Source organism: Corvus kubaryi, unplaced genomic scaffold (assembly GCF_017639235.1).
Source record: "Corvus kubaryi isolate FWS band 111438036 unplaced genomic scaffold, C.kubaryi_AGA036_p1.0 37354, whole genome shotgun sequence".
Lineage (NCBI taxonomy): Eukaryota > Metazoa > Chordata > Aves > Passeriformes > Corvidae > Corvus > Corvus kubaryi.
Genome location: NW_024581116.1, coordinates 16,117,162 through 16,141,602, shown reverse-complemented (window position 1 = coordinate 16,141,602; position 24,441 = coordinate 16,117,162). Strand labels below are relative to the sequence as shown.

At 38.1% G+C, this 24,441-nt stretch overlaps 1 long non-coding RNA gene across 1 annotated transcript; it reads left to right on the top strand.

The window, feature by feature from the left end:
- The first annotated feature begins 4,433 nt into the window (after positions 1-4,433).
- On the top strand, positions 4,434-24,386 carry LOC121667012. Its single transcript, XR_006016883.1, has 3 exons — positions 4,434-9,629; positions 11,905-18,493; positions 24,192-24,386. It is a non-coding gene; the product is annotated as an uncharacterized LOC121667012 (long non-coding RNA).
- Positions 24,387-24,441: the final 55 nt, after the last annotated feature.

The window sequence follows — 24,441 nt, the reverse complement described above, 5'->3', positions numbered from 1 at the left end:
AATACAAAACAATATATAGTTCAACCTATATTACATAGAAGATATTCTTACTGATTATGGAAATTATTCATGTAAGTATTATGCCATATAACTAGTAGTTTATGCACTATTCCAAATGTCCAAACCAATCATTAGATAAAATAAACACAAGCCTTTTGAAACCTGAAAATCTTACAAATATACTTTCATCCTGCATTAAAACAAAAATTTGTCAAAGTAACCAAATTTACAGTACAGCAAAAATTCAGGGTTTCCCCATGTCTATATCCAGATCTGGTTTTTGTGGGAAACTCAGTGACTTGTGATGGTCATGGCTGAATCAAATCCTTGAGTAGAGAATTAGCCAACAATGCAATGATGTGCCACTTTATACTTTCTGAAGTGCTTCCCCTTAGCCTTTATTGGTCGAAGAGTCAGTGTCTTTTCACTGGAGATTCTGGTTTTCAATTTTTGGTTTGCCTGTGGTGCCAACAGGTTCATCACTCTACATGTCTGCCACAGATTATGGACGAAGAAATGGGATTTTGTCCACAGTGGGGACCTGGAAATGCTTGTAAAACTGGCTGTGATGGAAAAGGTATTGTGCAAAACTGGAGCTGGCCACTCACCCCTTCCTTGGGGTGCATATTCCTTGTCAGGGAGAGTCAGTCCAGCCTACCAAGAGAAACACTGACCTTGTTATTGTGGGTAAAAACGAATCAGAGTTTTAAGATTTACCTAGGGGAAAAAACGTGCAGTGAAGGCGTTTGACTATTTGCTTTACAGAGTAGCTGTGAGAAAGAACAGTTTGGTTTTAATTTTGCTGTGATAGAATAGTAAAAGCTGTGTGAAATGGGAGAGAAAGGGTTTGTGGAGAGGACGGCAGTTGTGTGCTCAAGGTGTTTTTCCGGATGCGAGTCTCCTCCTAGCCCAGAGCTTTTCTACTGGATGAGGAGGGGAGTCCTCTCAAGAGGGTGAGCATGAAATGGAAAAGGTGGAAGAAGCAGCAAGTGGATGTGCAGAAATGGCAGTGAGTGGGATGCCCATGAGGAGGAATGTAAATGTTACCTCCAGCCCTTCTCCTGCTTCCTGCTAGGGAAATGTAATTATCTTGCCCTTTCCATCAAAATGTCCCACTATAGCTCTGGATAGGTAACTCACAAAAATAGAGTGAGGTGACCAATTTAGCATAATATCTGTGCCTAAATGAAGCCCAGTTTGGGTCTATGGACAAATTATAGCATCCACCACACTCTGGGTGTATTAATGCATGAAATCACGGGGGATATAATTAAGCACTGCTATTCAAAGGCTAGCTATGTAGTATTGATGAGCTTCTGGATATTCTTTACATATAAAAGTGTGAATGCTGCCAGGAATTCAGCAACAGAAGGTCTGGTGTGCAGCTGAACAATACAGGTGTTACCATACTATCATCTAGTGGCAGTAAGAGGCAAAATGAAGGAGCTGAGTGGTATTTTGTTTCTGCTTGCATCAGTTGCTGTTTTGCGATCACTGATGCTGTATTGAACAACTGACTTCCCAGCTCTGAAGTCTTTAGTCAGATTTCTTCTTCTTTTTTTTAATTTGTGAAAAGATTATTTTGAATTATTACAAAGAGACGTGCACTGATTTTAAGTCCAATTCTCAAGTGGGAGTTTTGACTAAGAAGTGAGAAGCATGCCCAAATGAGCTCAATTATCATTCCTTGGAGTGAAGAAATAGAAAACAAATCAAGCTGTGCTCTGCAGGCCAGCATCTAAATTGCAGGTGCAGATCTTCACCTGCCATCAATCAACTCCAGTGAAGCCAAATTGATTTATACCTGCTGAGGATTTGAGACAGTATCATCATCAATTCTAGATCTATGCTTATTTTGGAAAGAAAGAGAGAGAAGTATTTTTGATGTTTATAATTTATTCTGAGCACTTTGAATGTTATTCAAAGTCTGAGCCACTGTAATGGGTGCATCTCCCATGAAGATTTCTGGACAATAATCAGTTTTGAGACAAATATTGAATGTAAAATAGTTGAAGTAGGTCTATGGTGCAGAACTTTATCCTTGCAAGTACACAAGGGGTATGATGTAGAACACAAAAGAAGCAGTAAAAACATTCAACACAAAGAATGAGTCCTCTATCATTTTATATTCTTCCGTGAAAATGAAACCTTTGCTTTTTGTCGTGTTCAACATTTATCCATAGAAGACAGGGTGCCACCTAGTGAAGAAAAGATTTGTTGCATATCTAAAGATCTGAAAATCCAACTTTGTTCCTGCTTTATTCTTTAGTATGAAAGGAATGATACGGACATTCTGCAAGAGGGAAAGTGCGCACTATGTTAAGTCCACTGTGTTTGTAGAACAAAGAAATAAAAGAAGGTATAAAAGTGCAAAATACTAATTTCCTTATTACACAATGGCCTCCACATATACATGTAATCTTGTTTTACTTGATCCAATTCCCTGCTTCTTCCCCAGCATTACTACCCTTCTGTTCTACATAAATAAATCTAATATGGTAACTTGTGACATATTTAGGTAAAGTTCACTACCTTTTCTAAATATCCCCAGCTGGATTAGTAGGAAACTTATAGTTAACGTCGATGTAAGGAATTCCTCTTTCTTGTCTACAGCTTCTGAAAGTGGACGATAAATGCTGTATCCCTTAACCTTGCATTGTAAAAGTATAAATGCACTATAGCTGATGTGTTGATATTGTGCTTAACACTTAATGGTTACATCTTTCTTAAAAAAATATTCTTTGAGACTACTGTCCCAGTGCCCCCAGTTTTCTTCTTAAAGCTTGTCTTCCTCTTGCATCTGGTCAGACCCAAAGTGAAGTTAATTATGTACGTTGATTATATATTCCATACTGTAGTTTCTTGGGAATTAATTTGCCAGTGCAGTTGTTTTGAGTCATAAGAAACTTAAAATGGATTCTTTGAAAATATGGTTTAAATTGTTAAAAAAGGCAAATCTCCTTTCAGTCTCGATATTTTTTGATTTAGAATAAATAGAATATCCACAAATCTAACCTATGAGACAAATCTGCTTTATGATTTTAAGTGAAACTGAAATGGGCTGGTTTCTAACAGATGGGAAGTCAGAGACACCTGGTCTGATGCTTTGTGTGCCAGTTTTGCATAGGCCCAAATCTCTGGTTTTAGTGCCACTTGCAGATTATTATCAAGCAGTGCCCACCTCAGATGCTGGCTGCTCCTTTGGTCAGCTGTGTTAACCTGGTTTTTGAAGAACAGAGCTAATGTGATTGCATGGTGTATTTCCTTCAAATAACTTCTGAACCTTTTAGCCATTGTCAACCAAGTCTGACATAAGGTCTCTGGGATTTGCAATTTTTAAACACTTTATGTAAAAATGTGAATGGGTTTCCAAAGGTTTTCCTCCTCAGAAGATGGCTGCAGTGGGAACTCACCCTTTGTTAAACACTAGAGAGTCACCTGGGAAACAGACTATACAAAATCCTAACCACAGGAAAAGACTTGATGAGAAATTGTCCTTTCTGGGCACTGAAGACTTGAAATAATATTGATGGATACTATAGGAAACCATCATTTCTGATGGATTGCCCCCAGAACAACTCACCTGCTCTGTGATGTCCAGTTGATGTTATGCTGGCTGCAGGGAAAAGGGACAGTTAGATCACCTCTCACCCTATAAGAAACATTTTCCTCCATGTCATTTTGAATCAGTTTTCCTGTGATTTGAGTGAAAATGATATTTGATCATATTTTTACTTAATCCCACACTGATCATATGCCTTTCCCCTCCCTCGCTGAGATCACTAACCAGGGATAAAGAAAGAATTTTCAAAACTACTCAGCATTTTCCTGGCTGTTCTGGCAGCAAGAAAGGGTAAGACAGAGCTGGGAAACAGAGTCCTGTGCATCCCATTTTTTCTGCTGGTGATGCCATGATGCATTTCTGCAGGTAATGTAGAGTAGAGTAGAGACTAGACAAGGTAGAGTTCTGTTAGTCTCTAAAAGGGGGGAAATGATGCCATGACGATTTTTTGCCTTTTCTTTTATACCCCTTTTATACCTTTTTACAGCTTCTGTATTCTTAGTGCTTTTTGCCTACATTCTTGGACTTGTTTGTTCAGCTAGGAGACTAAACATTTTAGAAGCTTCGTAACTAGGGATCAGTGTGCCTCAGACACCAAGGTCCTCTCCAGAACACATTCTGTAAACTAAGATAGAACCATCCAGGGGAAGGCTCCTTGGGGAGGGAAGGGCTCATTCAAGCCTCTCATTGGGGAATTTTTGATAGGTATGCTAATTAGTAAAACCTATAATGTTATACCAGATCTTTGGGGGGTGGGGATTGCGGTGGGCATTTTGGTGCATTTGACCTTGACATGTGCTCCTAAGGATCCTTAAAATAAATACCAAGGTAAAATCCCTTTTCCCCTTTGTTTGACTCTTGATTTTAAAACCAGGAAAAGGCATCACTGGAAGGGTACTGCATGCTTTATGTTTGCATTTGCACAATGTTTAATGCCTTATCTCACTGGTTGTATTTTGCTTCCCTTACTCTTTACCTGTTTATATGGAGATGGGATATAGGAAGGAAAAAAGCCTTCTCTGCTGTTTAAACAAGTAATGTATATGTATGACTGGAGACTACAGATAAGTGCATTCACAGAAATCCATTTTTAATAGTGATCAGGCGGGGAAACATCATTTGTCATAAGATTACAGAGAGGAATATTTAAACCTGTTATGAAATTTTTAAAGGTCGTAAGGAATATGATAATGATTACGCAGACTAGGTTTATTGCTAGGTATGTAGTGGAAATGAAAAGAAATCAAAAAACCCCACAGTGGACATCAATATTAACTAAGGTATTATGTATGAAATTAGTCTTGAAAATAAGAAAGTAATATTACATTTAAAAAAGGATTAAAGGGAAGCAATCATGGAGCGTAATTAACTGGGCTGTTCCTTACTATTGAGGATTTTGGTGAGCCTATTTTATCTTTAATTACCCGGACCTGTTTTTTTTTTAATGTTTCTTCAAACTAGGTACTTGTTTCTTGGCTTATTCTTACAGGTTGCTTTGCATGATCTCTATCCCTGCTTCATTACCAGTCTCATGACAGAGGATGTTCACCTGCTGTGACAGTGTGTAGGGTTTACTGTACTGGGAGCAGCACTGCAGTGGGCAACCTGACCTGGTAGTTTGCTTAACTGAGGTCAAATTTTGCATCCCTTGGGCAGAGGCCAGTGGATAAATTTGCTGAGTTTCTTGGATGTCTTAGGGTGCCTAACAGGGCACTGGGCACCTCTGTATGAGGCAGCTGAATTGAGCCCATCATGATCATGAGTTCAGCCTTGTGGGATTGCCAGGACCCTTGGCGGAGGTCTGGTGGCTGGGAGATGTCTCCTCCAGTTTTAAACATCAGCACTGTCGATATATGCATCTGAGCTAGTCACACTGTCTCTAGTCTGCAGGGAGAAATAAGTGCATTCAGGATATGAGTCATCTGTCTTATTTTAGATGTCTAAATCGGGATGGGAATGTTCCTTGTTCTGACTCCTCATTTCTTTCATTTGCCCTGAGGTGAGACCAAGGTGACAAGTTAAAATGCAGACATTTTTGACTGATCAGATGAATCCTACCCATCAAGTCTCTTGAGCTTCCACCACAAAATCCCCATTATGTGGAACTGCCACTCAGATGTTTCTTTTGCTGACCAGTGGTGCTTATCATGTAAGGTTATGAGAGTTGTACGAGGTTTTGAAGGAGGTGTGACGTCTACTAGAAGAGCATGACCTGCAACGGGTGACTTTTTGTCACACAGTGGATCTGGATGCCCCTTCTATCACGCAGCCCAGTGTGGTACAGACTCATGAGTCACACTCAGGAAAAAATCAATGCTCTGCCTGCAGAAAATAACGCTCCTTTCTTCCCTTCTCAAACTGGCAGTTATGATCACTGTGAGAGGCAAGCTGAATTTGTTCTTACTTCTCTTTTTTGCATGAGAGACAGAGACAATAATGGTTGCCTGGCATTGTTTCTTTCTTCCCTGCCAACAGTGATGTTTGCCTTTCCTTGTCTGTGCTGCAAAGCAATAAATAGCACCTCCAGGAGAGGCAATGGACACCAGAAAGAAGAAACCACAGGCACAGACATGGCAGAGACCATTTCAGTGACTTCCATGCACAGAGGTTCTCATTTAACTAGTTTCAGTAGCAAAAACTCAACAGAGAAGCACGGTATGTGTGTTCCATAGCCCAGATGGGAATTGCCATATTGAATGTTTTAAAAAGATCACTGATTTCCTGCTTGTAAATGTAAAATCAAACAATTGTTCCTGATCTGGGGAACAGCATTTGAATCTCCTCGATCATACACTGTGTGTGGTATCTCTGCCCTTTTAAGTGTGTGTTGGGGTAAAATGCCATTGTGGAAGAGCGTGAGACATCCTGTGGTCCTGCCACAACAGTTAGTGCTGATCAGCAGAGAGCGGGCCAGGCCTGCAAATCCAGCAGCATCACTGGGGAGCACAACTGTATTGTAACTACTGAGAGGACAAATGTCTGGTGATGTGTCATGAAAATGCTTTACTGAGGTGCTGGTATTATATAGACAACATATTTCTTTTTAATTTGACGGAAGAAGCTTTTGTCTGCTGTGATGACATAGGAAAGGCTGAAAGATTCACTCTCTCAAGGTTAATTGCAATCAGATATTTGATGCAATTAATTTTAACAGGGGAAGAGAATCACAGGTCAGAAGAGAGAAAGGGCAGGTTAAAAAATATTTAGATGAATTAGGAATGTTCTAGTCAGCAGGGTCAAGTGAAATCTGGTTGAAGGTTGCCAAAGCAATTGCTGAACTATTAGTGAATGTCTTCGGATGTTTGTGGAGGACCAAGAGGTCTCAGAGCCCTAGAGAAGCCTCCAGATAGTGCCTGTATTTAAAGAAAAAGAAATATAAAGTAACTCATCAGGCAGATAAACTGGGATATCAGAGCAAATGTCTAAACAAATAAGTGAAAGCACCAAGTAGATCATAAGGTGATGGAGATAATAATTGTGGATTTGTCAAGAGCAAATCACGTCAAATCCATCTTTATATATTTGGCTTCTTTGATGATCTGGTAGATGTAGAAAAGCAGTGAGAGGTTGTATTCTTAATGCTCACATGCCAAATGGGGTATAGCTTTGAGTCATTGCTATAAAGTGAGCGCACTGCTTAAAAAAACCTGCTAAGAGATATTGTCAGTGCTTTGGAGTAAAAACGAGAGGACATTTGAAGTTAGAGTTCTGTGAGGTTTATCCTGAACACAGTTCTACACAGTATTTTTGCTGCTGTTTTCAATGAGACAATGAAAGAGTAAGGAGGACTACAAGAATTGTGGGAGACATTATCATGTTTAAAATTGATTTTTACTGTATGGAAAATTGCCAGATATCAATGAATGAAACGCAATAACAGAAAGGGAAAAGTACATAAGAAAAAGTGACCAGATGCCTCAGAATATGTGAAAGACAAAGGAGGCTACGAGGTTTAGGGTTAATGTCAGTGCTAAACTATAAAAGATTTAAAGATCTTTTTTGTTTATCAAGATATTTCAGTCTGGGATATGCTTGTAATGACATGGAAGGGAGTAATTTCTTTTCCATTGTATAGTTGGGGTCTCAGCTGGAATAATGGGCTCACTTCTGAGCAGTGGATACAGACAAAGTGTAGGGAATCCAAAGGTGAAACAATAAACTGATGAACAGCTGGCAAATGTGACTTGTGAAATAAGCTCCATTTGATCTAGAGGAGACTTAAGTAAGGAAGTGTATGATGCAAGTGTATGATGATGAAGAGTAAAGACTCTTTATAATTATGATAACTGATTATTTCCAATGTCTGCTCATGATGTGTCAGAAAAAAATAAGTTGTGAAGCCACCAGGATATTTTGGATACCAGAAAAAATCTAACAAAAGGGACACTTAAACTCTAAAACGGGTTTTATAGTGAATCAGTGCTATCTATCTATTATTGTTATTATTACTATCATACTTCTGTGTTCTTCCTGGAAGTATTGCCATTATTTGCAAAAAAGTCTTCTTACCTTATTATAAAGGCAAGATAAGCCAAATCTGGTTCCTTCCAGGCCCATATGTCCAGTGCCGTGATGCTATGGCTTCTTTCACTGGCAGAGCGAAGTGTGGCAATGCTTGATAATGAGTGCAAAGCAGAACTGTGCAAAAGGGACTTTGAGCCTTCTCAGCCAGCTGTGTGCTGATCTGGCTGCTTACCTCTGCCTGCTTAGCATCAAGGATGCACAATTATGCTGACTTCTAGTAGCTGTGAGGAATTTGTTGAATTTCCTACCCAAATCCCTTGCAGTTCTCGTTTGTAGCTCAGGCTCCTTTGGGCCAGCTCAGCACCAGGGGCAAATCAAGTAATAAGAGGGTGAGCTCCTGTGGCTAGTGATGCTGTGCTGTGCTCCTGGCATGGTGCAACATGGGCCAAAGGCAGCCAGGAGAATTCCTGCTGTAAGTGTGTTAGGCTAACTTCTGCAATGCTAAGATATAAATAGCCATATGTGTTTATATTGCAAAAAGAACTACACGCACACACATACAATATCACTCCAAAATAAGGAAGTGTAAACTTAATGTTTGGCCTTTTAGAGTCAAGATTATGTCCAGGGATTGTTTGCTGCTCAGAGGTATAGCTTTCCTTTGGGATCTCCATAGTATTTTCTAGACTTTGATCTCTCAAGTGACAGTCTCTAGCAGATACTAGAGTGGCAACAGGCATAAAGTAATTATTATTTTAAGGTTTCTAAGTAATATTTTTGAGAGGCTAAGTTGCATTTCATAGAAATATAAGGGTAGTTCTACTAGAATTAATGGTTCAACTTAAATATTTGTTTTCTAAAGCAATGTCAAAGGACCCTTGTAGACGTTTCAAGTGGACCTTCACAACATTTGCTTTTGCTGAGGGTGACTCCACCTAACTTTATCCTATACATTTTGGTACTTGTATGGGAAGAGCCCATGAAAAGATGTTCCTTTCCATACTGTGGGTGCTTCTCACAAATCCACAGACCTCTACTGTAACTCATCCCTCTTCCTGCTCTATTCAGATGTTGCTTCCCTGTTCCAAGACTGTGTGACCCTATCACTTCTTCCTCTGACATTGTGCTGCTCCTTTTCCCACACTACCATGTGTCCTCCTGCTCAGGAAGTAAGTGATGCATGGCATCAACTGTTGGACTCAGCCAGAAGAAGAGGCAGAGTTAATACAGGGTATGTTTTTCTTAGAAGGTTTCAGTGGGCTTCCCAATCTCCACATGGATTGCCCTGTGCTCATCACTTTAGTTTATGTTCTCCAAAGTTGTGTTCTGCCAACTGATGATCAAAACACTGGAAGTAAATTACTAAGTCTCTGACTGAAAAAATATCGCAACATTTCCCTAAATCTATTGCTTTCATCTCTGATGCAGACTATATCCTACACCAGCACAAAAACCTTTCCTGGGATAAAGCTGGGCCATCCTAAAGTCTAAGGTATGCAGGCCATGGATGGAGACCCCTTTTTGCCCTGTGGCTCTAACACAGTCCTTCCTATCTGGTTAAGTGCTTTGGGAATCACCCCTACCAGTAAAAATTATGACTGTGGTAAGTATATATTTTGATAATATGACTCTGCAATAAAAACATGATTATTTATCAACCTTGCATGCCTGAAGGAAATATCACTTTTAAAAACTTGAATTCTACAATTCTCTGTCACTTAATACACGCCTCTTACGTTTTTCAGTAGTGTGTGTTGTAAAACATGTAGATAGTAAAGCAGTATCTTGAGTAGATGTGTAAGTGCTTTTTGAAACTAACAACTAATTTCAGTCATATCAGTTTTCTTGGCTGCTGAAAGGGCAGAGAAAAAAATTGCAGACATGAAAAACAAGTGATCTTTTACAGTCTGGTCATCACAAAGCAGAAAAACTCAGTGTTTACCTGACTTCCTATATGTGAAAGAAGATACAAAATAAGAGTAAACTTCTTTTTCTAGGTGAAGATCAAAAAGTGTTTTATAGACTGTAAAAATTAAGGTTCTCAACATCCCTGTGTATTAGGTAATGATCTAATTTTCCATGTGGGAGAAACTAAGGCACAAAGGAATCATCAGATATATGAACCATATCATTGCAAGTCTGTGATAAAAATCAGAATAAGCTCTGAAAATCTTCAGCATAGTCTTTTGCTTTAATTAAAGCTGTTTCCTAAAATAAGTGGTTCTCAGCAATTTTAGTAGATGTACAGGTTGAAATTCTGCTAATATAACTCATTGAAGTTTATATTGAATATTTTAAAGCTTGGAAATTAGGTTCTTGTCTTATGAGGATGGGCACGAACAGCCTACAGCAGAGCTCATAAAAAGAAAGTTAATTTTTGTTTGGCAAAACACTCTCCTCCCTATGCTTTACCATAAACTATAGGTCACTAGCATAATCCCCCTTTTTTTGTGTGCCTTTGAAGTAAATGGAATTATGTACTGTAAGAGAGAGATTGTTAATGAAAAGATGAAAAATATCCTGCTGAACTGCTTTGTATATGAAATCTCATGCTTATATCCATGAAAGAAGAGAGATTTTTTTTCTTTAAAATTATCTGTAATTAAAAGATTGTTTTTATGGTGCATTACTGAATCATTAAAAATCAAAAGGGGAGAAATAAAACTAGCTGGTAGAGAAGTGGCAGGTGGCTGCTGTTATTGGCAGATGTGTATCTTGGAACTGAACTCTTTGCAAGTGTCATGTGAAATAACTGAATTTATTAGAAGTAGGAATTGCACATACAGAAGCTGGTGACCCTGAGAAAATACGCAGGCAGCTTTGGGACTGCAGGCTAGAAGCTACCCTTCCTATCTGTATTCAAATCCTGTGAAAACACTCTAATAGGTTTAGCTGCAGCAATTTCAAATGTTGCTTCTCCTGCGTGCCCTATTTCTCTGACAGAGCTTGCCTCTACTGAGCAGAAGAGGCAATATGGGACGGGTTGTGCCCACTCCTGGCCACACCTTCCATATTGACACCGTTCTCTCTTCACAGTGGATGGGGTTAAAACACTGAAATGGGGCGACTGAAGTGAAATACAAATCCAGTTCTTACTGTCAGGATAATGACAGCAATTTCTGTCAGAAAGGGGGGAAGAGCTTGACTAGTAATGTCCTCACCAGCAGGAGATAAGGGGCCATTTCACTGCCCTGCTCCTGCAGTGGCCCCATTTCAGGAGCTACCTGGCAGGCTGCTTTTGCAATAATAGACATGCCTGTGCTGCCTTGCCCTGAATTGCCGAGGAGGCTGGACTGACTTCTGGAGGTCACCTGGTCCAAGCTCCTGCTCAAAGCATGGCTAACTTCACACATGGCATGTGTGCTGGCCAACATTAATATTTAATCTGTAAACTAATTTAATGGAGCTTTTCTTTTTCATGTGATCTTCAGGACTAGTTCGCTTTTAGAGAGTAGGAACATGGCACAAAAAAGTGATTTTTTTTTTGAAGTGAAAAGTGATTGGTCATAAATGAAAGCTGATGTGTAGGTGCTTTTTGTTTATTTGTTTTACTTACAAGTTTTCACAAAGTATTAAATTTCAGATTTCTTTTTTTTCGTGATAAAGATTGTTTACTTCAGGTGAGATTTTTGCTTCATCAGTAGAACTATTAAAGGTACAGCAGACTGATGCTCAGTTTGCTCAGGAGTAGAGAGTTTGCATATTATTAAAAAAAAAAAAGGGGGTGGGCAAGACAAGTAGTCATGACGTGCATAAACAAAGAGGTAGTTCGTATGTCTAGTTTCATGCTGGTATTACACAGAAATTGTCAACTCTACAATAAATGTTAGGATTTTTACTCATGTTCTTTTACGATATTTGTTTTTCTTGGATCTCAGCTTTCCAGGTGAGGCAGATTGAGCTTCGCATATTCACTATAAGCAGAGGTAAGATAAGCTGCCAACCTCTCCTAAAGATTATGTGTGGTCCTGGAGCTCCACTGCAAGCTTGAAACCTCTGGATGTCATCCAATATGGCAAGAAACAAAAGTTCCCCAAAGAAAATTGGTACAATTAAATACATAAAGGATGAAGGATTCTAGAGGGTGGATCGACAAGATACAAAAATGATGACCAATGTGACAATCAAGATTTTGAAATTGTAGATGGAGTGAAAATTTATGAGCATTTAACTTACATTCCTCAACTGCTCACTTCAAGTGTCAAATGAAGCAGACTGTGGTGAGCAAACTTCAGTAGAGGATGTGCTAATTATTTGAACCATATTTGTGTTCTTGCTCCAACATGCTGTTTCATTTTTGATAATGACAATGTTTCAGCAGCATTCTGATTCTTTGGACAAGAAAAACAGGTAAGTATATTTTGGAGTGTCAGCAAACCTTTCAGAATTGCAAGTGAAAATTGAGAGAAACAACAAAATTTGACAATTGTCAAGATCAAAGCTAACCTCCAGTTGACCAGAGGACCAGCATGCCCTTGCAAAAACGTTTTTTTTCTTTTTCAGTTAAAAATCCGACACAAGGACAAAATTCCAGGAGCACAACAATTAGTGTGAGGCATAATTTATAGAAGACAAAAATGGTAAAATTAAAATGCATTTTTCAATTTTTGTCCATATTGTAAAAGAGCATCTGTAACAGTATTGCCAGTAAGATGAAGAGCCGAGAAAAGAAGCGACTGGGAATGTCTGGAGAGCTGAGTTACTAAGGAACTTGTGACCCATGTGGTTCAGAGAGCTTGGGAAGCTGCTGAGGTAGGATGTTTGGTGCTGTCTGTGGCATGTGGAGCCAGCTGGCTGCAGAGTAAGGCAGTAGCTCCAGAGAGTTCATCTTTGTTGTATTACCTTGATTTCCAGCTGTCCAGGGAATTAATCGCTAAACCTTACCAGCTCCTTTATGAGCTTGGATGGTGGCTGAGAACTCTGCCAACCAGACTGTTTATAAAAACCCCACAGAGCTCAAGAGATTAAGCAGCCAGGAGTTGGCTGGAAAAAAGACTTTAGCAGCCAAGTACCCAGGAGATGGGCAGTGGGCAGAGTGACCACAAATGAGTAGATTTTCCTCTCTCAAGGGTTGCAACTGAATTGGCATATCCCCGCGGAATGCTTTGATCCTGTCAAATCCATTATTTTCTGATGACTGTGGGGAAATTTCTGAAAAGTTCCAAATCTAAAAAAAATACCTGGTAAAAGTCTTCACATTTATGTTCTTATTTTTTTTTATAAAATGCAGTGATAAGATATCTAGGCAGTATATTTTTTTCATCCACTGAAAATGCAGAGCTTCAGCTTTTATACACTCTCCTGTTTAACCAGTAGGTAAAATTAATCTGTGTTGGGCTGTGAAGAGCTTTGTGTATATCTGAGTACTTGTTGTGGTGCCACAAGTCTATTCTACAATGGTCCCTATAGCCAGGAAATATTCATATTTTCCTACTCTGCACTGAAATATATTAAGTGAGAATTTTCCTAAGCTTGACAGTGGCCACAGCAGTTATCTCAAAATACAGGTGCATTCAGACTGAATGTCTGCAACTGAATAGTTTTACTACCCAAATTTAGATTTTGGTATGAATGTTCAAAATGGTGCTTTTAATAAAATAAACTGGTCCAAAAGTCTAGATAAAACCAACCAAATCTTCAACTTCCTTCCTTTGCAGATCTGGATCCCCATGAAGACATTTCACTGGGTTTTTTTTTATGCTTACTATGTATCCTTAATCTCTGTTTTAAACCATACATATCTACATTTTCAGCTAGTCATATACTTTTTAAACTTTTTTTTCAAGAGTTTTTCAATTTAAATTTTCCTTTCATATCTAAAAGTAAAGAAAATTCGACCACTTCCCCTTTTCCCTAGTCTAGTGGTTTTCTAGAAGCCAAATTAGTAAGTGAATGCTATCCCTAAGCAATAAATAAATCTAATATAAATATTTTCACAAGGTTTTGATTACATACAAATACTTTGAAAGAAAATTGGGATATATTATGGGGTTTTTGATTGTTTTGCACACATAATTTGATTTTTGTTTCACAACCTGCATTTGTAAATAGTACTCAATGTTGCCACATTTTCACGTGCTAAAAATATTAACTGCATTTAAGTTTAGAGACTGTGCATATCTCTTTATCTTAATTACAAACAAAAGAAAACTTATATTCTCTACCTTTTTCCAATAACATTTTTGATTAGTCCAGCTGTGAGCAACTGGCCTTATCTGTTTTTGTGAGTTAAACCTTTTTCTGTTGGAAACTGTGTTCCTCTTCTACCATGCTTGGAGCAACATAAAAGACTAGTTTTGAAATAAGGTAAAATACTAGTTTCTGAAAAGTTCCTAGACTTCATAGAGAAAGAGCTATTGGATCATTACATTGTATAGTTAAGGCCACAGGCATGCTATTTTAGGAGGAGTTGGATTTCAGAGTTCATAGTTGGTGTAAGTAATTCCTTAAAACCTGACATTTGGATAAAAATAGTGTTGCAATTCCTATGTCTTATCAAGGACAAAATGGCAGTGGGAATGAAGAGGGAAGAAACAGCAGCTGATTTCATTGCTTTTTAACACATATTTTATGCAGGATTTGCCATTAATAGGTGTTTTGTAGATCGTATCTTCTGGCTGTAAGAAGAAAAATCCTTCATATGGGATACAAGGCCAGCAACCAGCAGCCATACAGAGAACCATTTTCCTTACAGGATTCCTGAGCTGCATCCGTAAGAGCAAATGAAGAACCACCCTCAGAAGAAGACTGTGGAATGAATGCAGGACAAATCTGCCTGTGTGCCTCTATCTCTTTTGTCCTCTGATGGCTGAGATGACAGCTTGAACACAGCCTGGGCCACACAAGTGTCAGGTACCACCACGCTTTTCCATCAACACTTTTTTCCACAGCTCCCTCTGAGATCTTCATCTTGCCTGGCAGGTCTACTCCAGCTTCACTGCCAAGGAGTGCTTTGTGCCTGGCAAAAGGAACTTAATTTTTAAGAAAATATAAAACCAAAGAACTCCGGTGCTTTGAAAGAATTAGCTCAGGTTTTTTTTTTTTCCATTAGAGGTAATACCTCAGATGGACCTTCATATGCAATGTTACTATGTAATTTTCTGTTTTGACCATCCAGATGAGATGCAGTATCACTTCTTTAGTCGTGTGATAACTATGGAATGCAAGTGCTTTGTTGTGTTTACACTATTTTGAACCAGCATCCCCTTTAAAAACGGTGCTCACTTAAAAATGCAATGTAACATATGACATTGTGTTTTCCAAACTTGCATTTTAAATAGCACTAGGCTATGAAGATTATGACCACTGAAGGTATATTGTGAATTGTTTATTATATGGAGATTTAAAAACCCTAAAACATCACTGAAGAATTAGCCATTTTATACATTTAAATATTAATCCTGGTAATGCTGGTTTGTTATCTAGTTTGATTGGTTCTATGCATGTATATGGCAGCATAAATTGTGACACAAAGTGTGACTCCTACAGTTTGCTTTTTTGCATACATAAGAATATTTATATAAAAATACTAATTTCAGATTATGTAACCATGTAACTAAAAACAATATAATATTAAAGTAGTGACATGGCCCTCATGTGTAATGTATTTCTGCTCAGAATACTTTGTGTGACAGATAAGTGCCAGAATATCTATCCAGAGAAATAAGACAGAAACAAGGTGATATAGACAGTACACAGGAAGTCTGTAGAAAATACAATATTTGATCCCACATCTTCCAAGCCAGGTTAGCATTAGGACTTTTATTCCTTCCCAATAACCACAGATATTTAGTATCTCATGCTAGAAATGACCTGGTTTTCACTGGTTTTCATAGCTGTTCTTCTGTGCCTTTCTGTTTCATGCCGCAGTTTGTATGTGTGAAGCACTGAGTAATGCTATCATGAAAAGTATTTATTTTGGTTTATTGCATTTCCATTTTCTTTGTTTCTATTTAATCATATGCTTCTTCACTGATTATAAAATAAGAATAACATTTTTGTTTGTGTAAGGACAAACTTTGTAAGTCACTGTTTGTTTTACTAGTCCAAATGACACTTTTTAGATATTGTCTTTCATGTAAGGACTTTTGGTCCTTAGAGCCCTTTACTGTGCTGACTGTCCTATTGGAAAGGAGTAAAACTGTTGAGGAAATCTAGGTAAAATAAGAAGCTCATCATGAGTGACATTCTATATGTGTGATGAAAGGGAAGGGAAAGGCACCTCCACACAATCCCCAGCTGAACTCCTCAGTTCTTCACTGTCTCTGCAGCTCCAGGAAGCTGGCTGCCCTCCTCAGTGCTCCATAGGCAGTTCAGCATCTGTTAGAGGAAAAGTCATGAAACAGAAACATGGAATAGGAGAAAGGAATGACTCGTGCAGAGAAACAAAAGCCTCATATTTCAGGGAGGTCTTATCAATTTTAAAAGCTTATTTTCTGTTAACTGCAAAGCAGTCTGTAACATCCACCCCAGAACCTGGTGTTATTCAGGACATTTGGCACGTTCAACAATTAACCCCAGGAGGTTTTAGTATTCCCACCACCTTTGTGTGTCTGACCCCGGCACACATGCATGCCATCCAGCATGTCCAACTCCTCGGGGTGGAGCACATGGGATGGGCAGCTGGGCAGCAGGAGGCAGGAAGGCATTGTCTGGCCTCTGATTGCCCCAGCTGAACCGCGATGGGAGGGATGGGGCTGTCTGGTCCCCATCCTGGGCTTACTGGGGTCATAAGGGGCCATCACAGTGCTTGGGGTGAGATAGGGGAGAAAACCTTCATGAAACCTGCCAGCGACTGCTCTTTCCAGGCCTTTGTCCTTGACCAGTTAAAGTGTCTCTGTTGATGGGCTGCCCTGGCCCATGATTTATAGACTGTTTTAGCATTGCCAGGGTTTTGTCATTGTGAATTACTGTGGACCAACTAAAATCTGCTTGAAAATGCAAAAAGGAGAGGAAAGAGGAGGAGGAGAAGGAGGAGGAGGTGGTGGTGGTATGGAAATACTCTTCCCTACCATGTGTTACAGTGGAAGGGCAAATTGCCTGCTTGAGAAGACACCTTTATTCAGCCAAGCTGCTCCTTTGGGAAATAGTAACGATCAAAGGGGTTTTTTTCTTTCTTTAATGCAGTAATTAATTTGTCACCCCGCAAAGCTTTTCAGAGCTGATCGTAGAACTGTCTGCTCTCACGTGGAGTGCTGTAACAGAGTTCAGCTGTTCCTGCTCTGAGAAGGCAACAACAGGGCTGTCAGTAGCAGCAAGATAAAACTGATTTTTTCTCCAGTGAGAGTGATGGTGCTCACAGCAGGCAGTGAATTTGAGCGAGAGCTTTTAGGATTTTTATCCTGAAATTCTGTGCAAATAATGAATGATCTTCCCAAATGTACATATGACTCCGTTAGGTCTCTGTTTTGTCGAGCATGTCAAAACAGTGAGGTTTATTCAGTTTTACTGTTGCTCTGAAGAACCTCAGAGTACAGCAAAAATAGTCAAGAGCCTCATAATCTTCATGCATGCTTTGCTGCTACTGCCTTAGGGAGCAACAAAAACATCCAGTGGCCTTTTTTCTTTGGTTTTTTTTTGAGCCGTGCTAGACCTAATGGAGTGCTGCAAAACAGAATTCAGTAATTTGAATTCAAATTCTGAACGACCAATAAGCCACACTTGTGTGGAATCAGTCATTTCCCTGTGAAATTAAGGAATTCCTTTTTTCATGAAAAAGATTAGCTAGCTGGCAGATCTCAACTTGAGTAAAATTAGTTTAACTAGTTTAGATATCCAGCATGAGCTGTTGCTTAGCTCAGTGGAAGACTGCACAGAAATTTTGGTCAGATTTCACTGAAAAAGAATACTGCAGAAATAAAGTCTGGCGTTTGCACAATGGTGCTTATCTTCTGTTATACACATAGTATCTCCGTGGATCAGCCTCTTTAGACAGCAAAACCTGTTTCAAAAACCAGATTTTAATTGACCATTTACAGAAATCTCTTCTGGAACTGGATAAAACTGGCCATGAAACTCCCACTCTTTATACTTACATATACACATAAATGCAATGTATCAGAGTAGACATCAAAAAAATAACTGTAGGCTAGAACTTAAACCACAGTGATTTAGAACAAGTGTGTTAGTCATTGTGCTGCTGTGTTGGAGGCGGCTGGTGCTGTCACTAGCTACAGCCATGAGAAGATGCACAGCAGTCTTCAGGGAGAGTTTAGACTCAGGGCTGAGAGCTGGCAGAGGACATTCTCCCTCCTTGTCTCGGTAAATTAGTTTGTGCACCTGTGTTTCATACTGTTATATGTGGCTAGTGTCTCTTTCTGGCTATCTGCAGGCAATTCCTAGTAGAGTGGGATTTCTGAGCAGCCCTTTGGAAGTGTCTTAAAGCCTCCAAATGTGTGGAGCCCTGTGCCTGTTGGGATTTTGGATTCTGTGGTGGTGACAATATGTTACATTTAGTTTCCAGTTCTGGTAAGTTGAAGTGATGTTACCCATATCCTTTTTTTGTGTCTCAATCCTTAGATAAGGATTTCACAGTGAGGCCAAAGTATTTTTAGTTTGCCTATTTAATTTGGATACAAATGAACATACTTTATCTACTGTGTCTTTTTTTCCTCTACAATTACATTGAAATAGGGATTAATAAGCCTGAGGGGAAAAAGAGAGAAATGATAGTAAGTGTTTAATTATGAGTACTGCCTGTTTAAATTACTATGAAAAAATACCCATTCATTACTTTATGCTTGTATAATTTATGTTTAACTGTTAATGTATGCTATTTCAGGGAAGAGTATGATATGATAATAATATCAATTTATCTGAGATTCATTATGTAAAATTTTGGATACAAAGATGTTACTCTGTCCTAACTTTCCTTTTTCCTTACTGTGTAACTATTTAAACATCAGTTGACTGGCAATAAATGTTTTCAGGAATTAAGAGTAATTATTACCCTTCTACATTCTTTGCCGTAGAGTGTAGAAGTAGAAGTTCAGGCAGTGTAAACTACAGATAACATTTAGTGATTAATCACAGCGTCCTGACATTGTTGAGGTTGGAGGGGACCTCTGGAGGTCATCCAGTCCAACCCCCTACTCACTCAGGGGACAACTAAAGCAGGTTGCTCAGTGCCATGTCCATTTAGGTTCTAAATGTATCCAAGGACAGAGACTCTGCAATCTGTCTGGGCAACCAGCCAGTGTTTGACCACCCTCACTGAAAAAAAGAGTTGTTCTTTCTTATCTGATCTTGCATGGTTTTCATCTCAGCTGAAACTGATGCCAGATAAGTAAGATTTTCTCATATTTTTGCTTATGTGGAGTCAAAGAGACTGACCAAATCACACAGGGGTTAAGTTAGCTTATTTGCATTTAAACTGCTACAGAGGATAAGAAACATTCAAAATTAGAGTGTAAGTACTATAGATCATAAACCTATATATATATGGCTTGGTCACACAGAATAAGAGCCCATTTTTCTAACTGTTTATTTTTCAAACAGATAAATTTTAGTTATCTGTAATTCATCTAGTATGGATTACAGGGAGTTTTTATGACAGTATTGATATAGATAATGCAATGTTAAACTATATATCCTTTCTTAGTAATTTTTGGCAGTTTGACCTAGCATGTGTACATTTGCATTGTGATATCTCTGCCGTATTTATCATTATAATAGCTTGTTATAGCCAGGGACATAACAGACAATATGGAAGGCTGGCACTACTGAAGTCCCATTTATATCCTCCAAATGTATTCTAAGTGGTTCAAGTTGGCTTATGTTGGAATTTAAGCAAACCAAATGGTGGGCTATTTTAAGATTGCAGGAAACCCTGAGTAATGTGTGTGCTTGCAGGGCAAATCTGTTTCATACATCACAGAATAACTAGGTTGGAAAAACCTTTTGAGATCATCAAGCCCAACCTATGTACAATGAGTCTAATCTGTTCTTTGTTCTGTCTTCTCCCTCTGAAGAGGAGGCAGAGTCCAAGTGACTGGATATGTGTCCCATCTCACTGAATATACGGTTTTGAGTCCAGTGTTGCTACACATACGCTGTATAGTGTAGCCTTACTCAATGTGATATGGGTTGCACCACATACAGAGCTCCTTTGGGCAGGCTTATCCAGTCAGCTTGTCATTAGTATTCTGAACAGGATCTTCTCATTCTCCCATATGGCACTGGGGGATTGGATTGGATTCATAAATGCTCAAAGGGAAAGGCCTTTGATAAATTTCTACGTTCTGAATTATAACTGGATTTTGATCTGAAATAGAGATTTACAGTAGTTATTTTCTCCCTCTATTATTGCTTTGATAGCAAAATATAGTGAAAATTAACTGGGCAAGGCTGCTGGCTCCACTGAAACAGTACCATTCTTATTGAGACCAAAAAAAGAAATAAATAATAAAGTTAACATTAAAGTTAACAAATGAAGTTAATCCTACCCAATTTCTTATATAAATAAGAAATATATTTCTTGGAACCCATGTTATTATTTTGATACCTACTTGATACCAATTATTAAACTACGTTTGTAAAATGCCATAGTAACACCTATTTAAATTAATATTTTAATTACTATGAATAAAAACCTAACAGTAAAATTATATTCTTGCATTTGAATTTTAAAAGCTATTTTAATGAAACAAACATCTGGGTCTAATTTGAACAGTTGTATTTTTGTGCAGCTGTTTGTGACGTACCTTATAAGACTGCTTTGTGAATAGGGAGGATTTACAAAATACCAGTCTGGAAGTGACACAATCTATTTTATTATTTTTTCCCTATTGAATTGTATTTAGAGCCAAATTCTGTTTGTTCATGGAAATAGACTGAAAGGCAGTCTAGACCAGATCTAAGTGATTATGGAGTGGATGAGTATCTGAGAACACCAGTTCTTGGGCTGAGGTGGTCACTCCAGCTGTGTCTTGTCTGTATGTCATGATGTGACCTTAGTGTTTTTTTTCTCCCCTCCTTGTACTTTCTCTTCCATTGAAATGGTACCAGGAACATGGTCAGAAAGAGACCTCTAGACAATAGCTATAATACACAGTGCCACAGTCTGTTTGCCTCTGGCTGCATCTTTATTAAACTGTCTCCTAGAATGTGTTGGGATACCAGAACTCAATTATCTGTACTGTGACATGCTCATGCATGGTATGAGCTTGTGCCAGCTCATACCCCAATTCACAGTCTAGAAGTTAGGATGGACCAAACACCATTCTCAATAGTCATGAACTTTATTTTGGAGACTAACCTAGGTAAATATTATGGATTAGACAGATGATGCTATGTGGTTTCGGGACTGGGGAATAGGTTTTGTCACTGTTTTGTTCAGTAGTGTAAATGGAGCAAGTTCTGTGTGGATAACTTGAGGGACCAGGATTTTGTTGTAAATTGTCCTGCAATATTTTCCCACTTTAGGAGCTTTGTGGTACTCCACAAATATACTTTAAAGCTAGAAAAAGGGTAGCTGTAATGGAAATTAAAGGACTAAAATGTAAACCTAAAACGTACAATTGCCAACCAATTAACATATGCTCTGTCTAGAACTGTAACAGCACTCAGTGTCCACCTTCATACTGTATGGACAGGGCCAAAGCATGATCCTAAGGACTGGCAAGGGATAGAAGGAAATCTCCAATCTGTTAGTGTAGTCCCTGACACATTTTGGGTGAATGTCAGTTTGCACTCTTTCAAACAATGTCCTTGGTTTGAGATTCACAATTCCAATGGGGACAATTGAATATCCTTGGAAGAGTGTTTAGGTATGGATATGAGCATAGAATACTGTGCTTTGCACCATCCTGTCCCCAGCTATTTGTATAGATACAGCTAGTGAGGTTGATGCCAGGCTAAAGACAATGTGGGTGTTGAAAGAGAGAACATAGACTTTTATGTCTAACCAATTCCTTGCCTTATACATTTGCTGATAGAATCCCATCAGTATAGAACTCTGTCTCACTGATTATTAACACTGTTTTTTTGTTTTTTCTCATGTAACTTTTGCATCTAAGGACAGATTTTATGCTGGAGTGAAGATTTATGCTTTCCTACATTTGCCGTTACACTAGCAACCTATCTTTGTTTCTACTGGGTCCTCATCAATAAACACAAATTCATTTGAATGAACAGATCGAAGTTACATAGAAGTCTACAATCACTGCAGTATCATTAATGACAGCAGGACTTTATATAGCATAAACTAAAGCAAAATGATGCCTTTTTCAGTAGGTGAGGAAAGCAGGTTTTAGAGTTACCGTCCTACCACTATAAATATTTAACTGGGTTTTTTTTTCTGGTTTGAACTCCTGTGCGGGAAATCCTTTTTGATTCCAAGCCTCAATTTTTCACTTCTTGGCTTAGCAGATAGTAGAAAAGCTGTGGTGGCAGCTTATTTTCTCAGGGGAGAGAGTGTATCAGGCCACTTGACAGTGACTTCTCTAGTTGATTAAATTGTGTCAGCCACTTCCAAACAGAAAAGTCTTATGGAAAAATGGTGAAAGAATATGACACAGGTTTTTGAGGATAGAAGACATGAAACAGTGAAAGCCTTGGAATTCCTCAAGTATGACAGATTTTCTAAAATACTGACAAGTAACATATTGCATTGAACAAAGATAGTATTTGAAAGTGGGACTAGTGTTTATATTTAAGGAATGCTTCTGAGAAGAAAATATTTTAAATATCTTGCATCAGCTAATGATGTATGATTTATTTTTTCTGCGGATTAAATCAATAATTCACAGTACTATCTGTGGGTCTTCCAGATGGCAATTTATCTGTAATAAGTCACATTATATCAAGTAAATATGTTATGAATCAGACTGTTTTCTTGGTTTTAAGTTTTCTACTCTCACATATGCAAATTTCCAAATGTCTAGGTTCCGTTATAGACTGAATGTTTGTAGTGAAACTCTATTAGGTGGGATTTGGAATGGTCATTTTCTTGATTTAGATACCATGAATTAAAGTTAAATGAATATGGTATGATAGTAGGTTTATATTTTCCAAAGTATTCCTAAGGAAGGAAACAAGTTGAGAGTGACAATATACTGCAATGCATAGTTATATTATGTTAGTGAAATTTAAAGAAAAAACAACATTATATAATATTTAGAAAATTTATAGAATACAATGTTTAATTCAAGCCATTGTTGTGACAATTGTGAACATTTAGGTAATTCTAGCAAGTTAAAAATACAGAGAGATCAAAAATCTGTGGAGATTTTGCAGTGTCATTATATAACTAATGTGGGTTTTATGACCTTTTCTATTATGTCCACCTAAAAACTTGTCTATTATGTGAAGGAAAACAAAATATGTTCTCATCATTAACTGAAAAACAATAGACTTGGACTCTGAAAACTGTAGCATTTGTTCTATCCTTGAAGACAACACTGATGGTGGAATGTATTCCCTCTATATAAGGGCACATTGATAACCCCCAATCTTTGTATGATCTTATCTGAAACTCTGTTGATGAGATAGCTGAAATAATAATGATAAATTCTATAGAAAGGTTTGCACACTAAAGCAAGTAATGTTTAAATTGTATGCAGAAATAAATACAAAACTGAGGTAATTCTCAGTGTGCAGATATAATGTAGGACATTTTGCCATGAGGCTAATGTTGAAAGATTTAACTGTTCTGTAATCAAGCAATCACACATGATTCCAATGTCAAAATCAAGAGCTAATTAAAAAAGTATAAATTGAAGTATATGTCTGACATATGATGTGAATTGCTTCTTCAAGGAAAGGAAGTGTGTGTTTATTAAACAGAATAATTCTTGATCACTGTATATCTTCCATTGGCAAATTAAAACAACAGAATTTTAAGATAAAGAAAATAATTTAGGTATTTTAGTTAATTCCTGTAGCTTCTGTGCCTTGCACTATGCAGTACACTTTTCTTGTTACTCTGGATTTATGTATTTCTAGGGATGATGTTTCTAAATCAACCCTCAGAGCATTCTGAGGTTTAAATGCAGGTTTGAACTTTTATATTAACAGTAAGCTTTTTGTATAGCTATTTTATTCTTAGACTTGAATAACAAAAGTTGTGTTAAGTTACATAATGTATTGGAGGAAAAAACTGCTAAAAATGAAGCACGTTGCTCCCTTTTCCGCTGAACTGACTGCATTTCATGTCCGTGATCCCCAGGTTTTGCCTGACTTCACTCCAGTTCCACTAGATGGCCCCAAACGTCTTCTCAATGCAGCTTTATTGCTTCAAGATGTTTTAATGTGGTATGCAGACATAAATATTTGCTCTTGGCTGAAACTTGACACACTGTGATAGGAGTGCTAGGACTTGCCCCAGGCAGCTTTATTTATAAGAAAAGAAAGGAAAAGAAAAGAAAAGGAAAAGAAAAGAAAAGGAAAAGAAAAGAAAGGAAAAGAAAAGAAAAGAA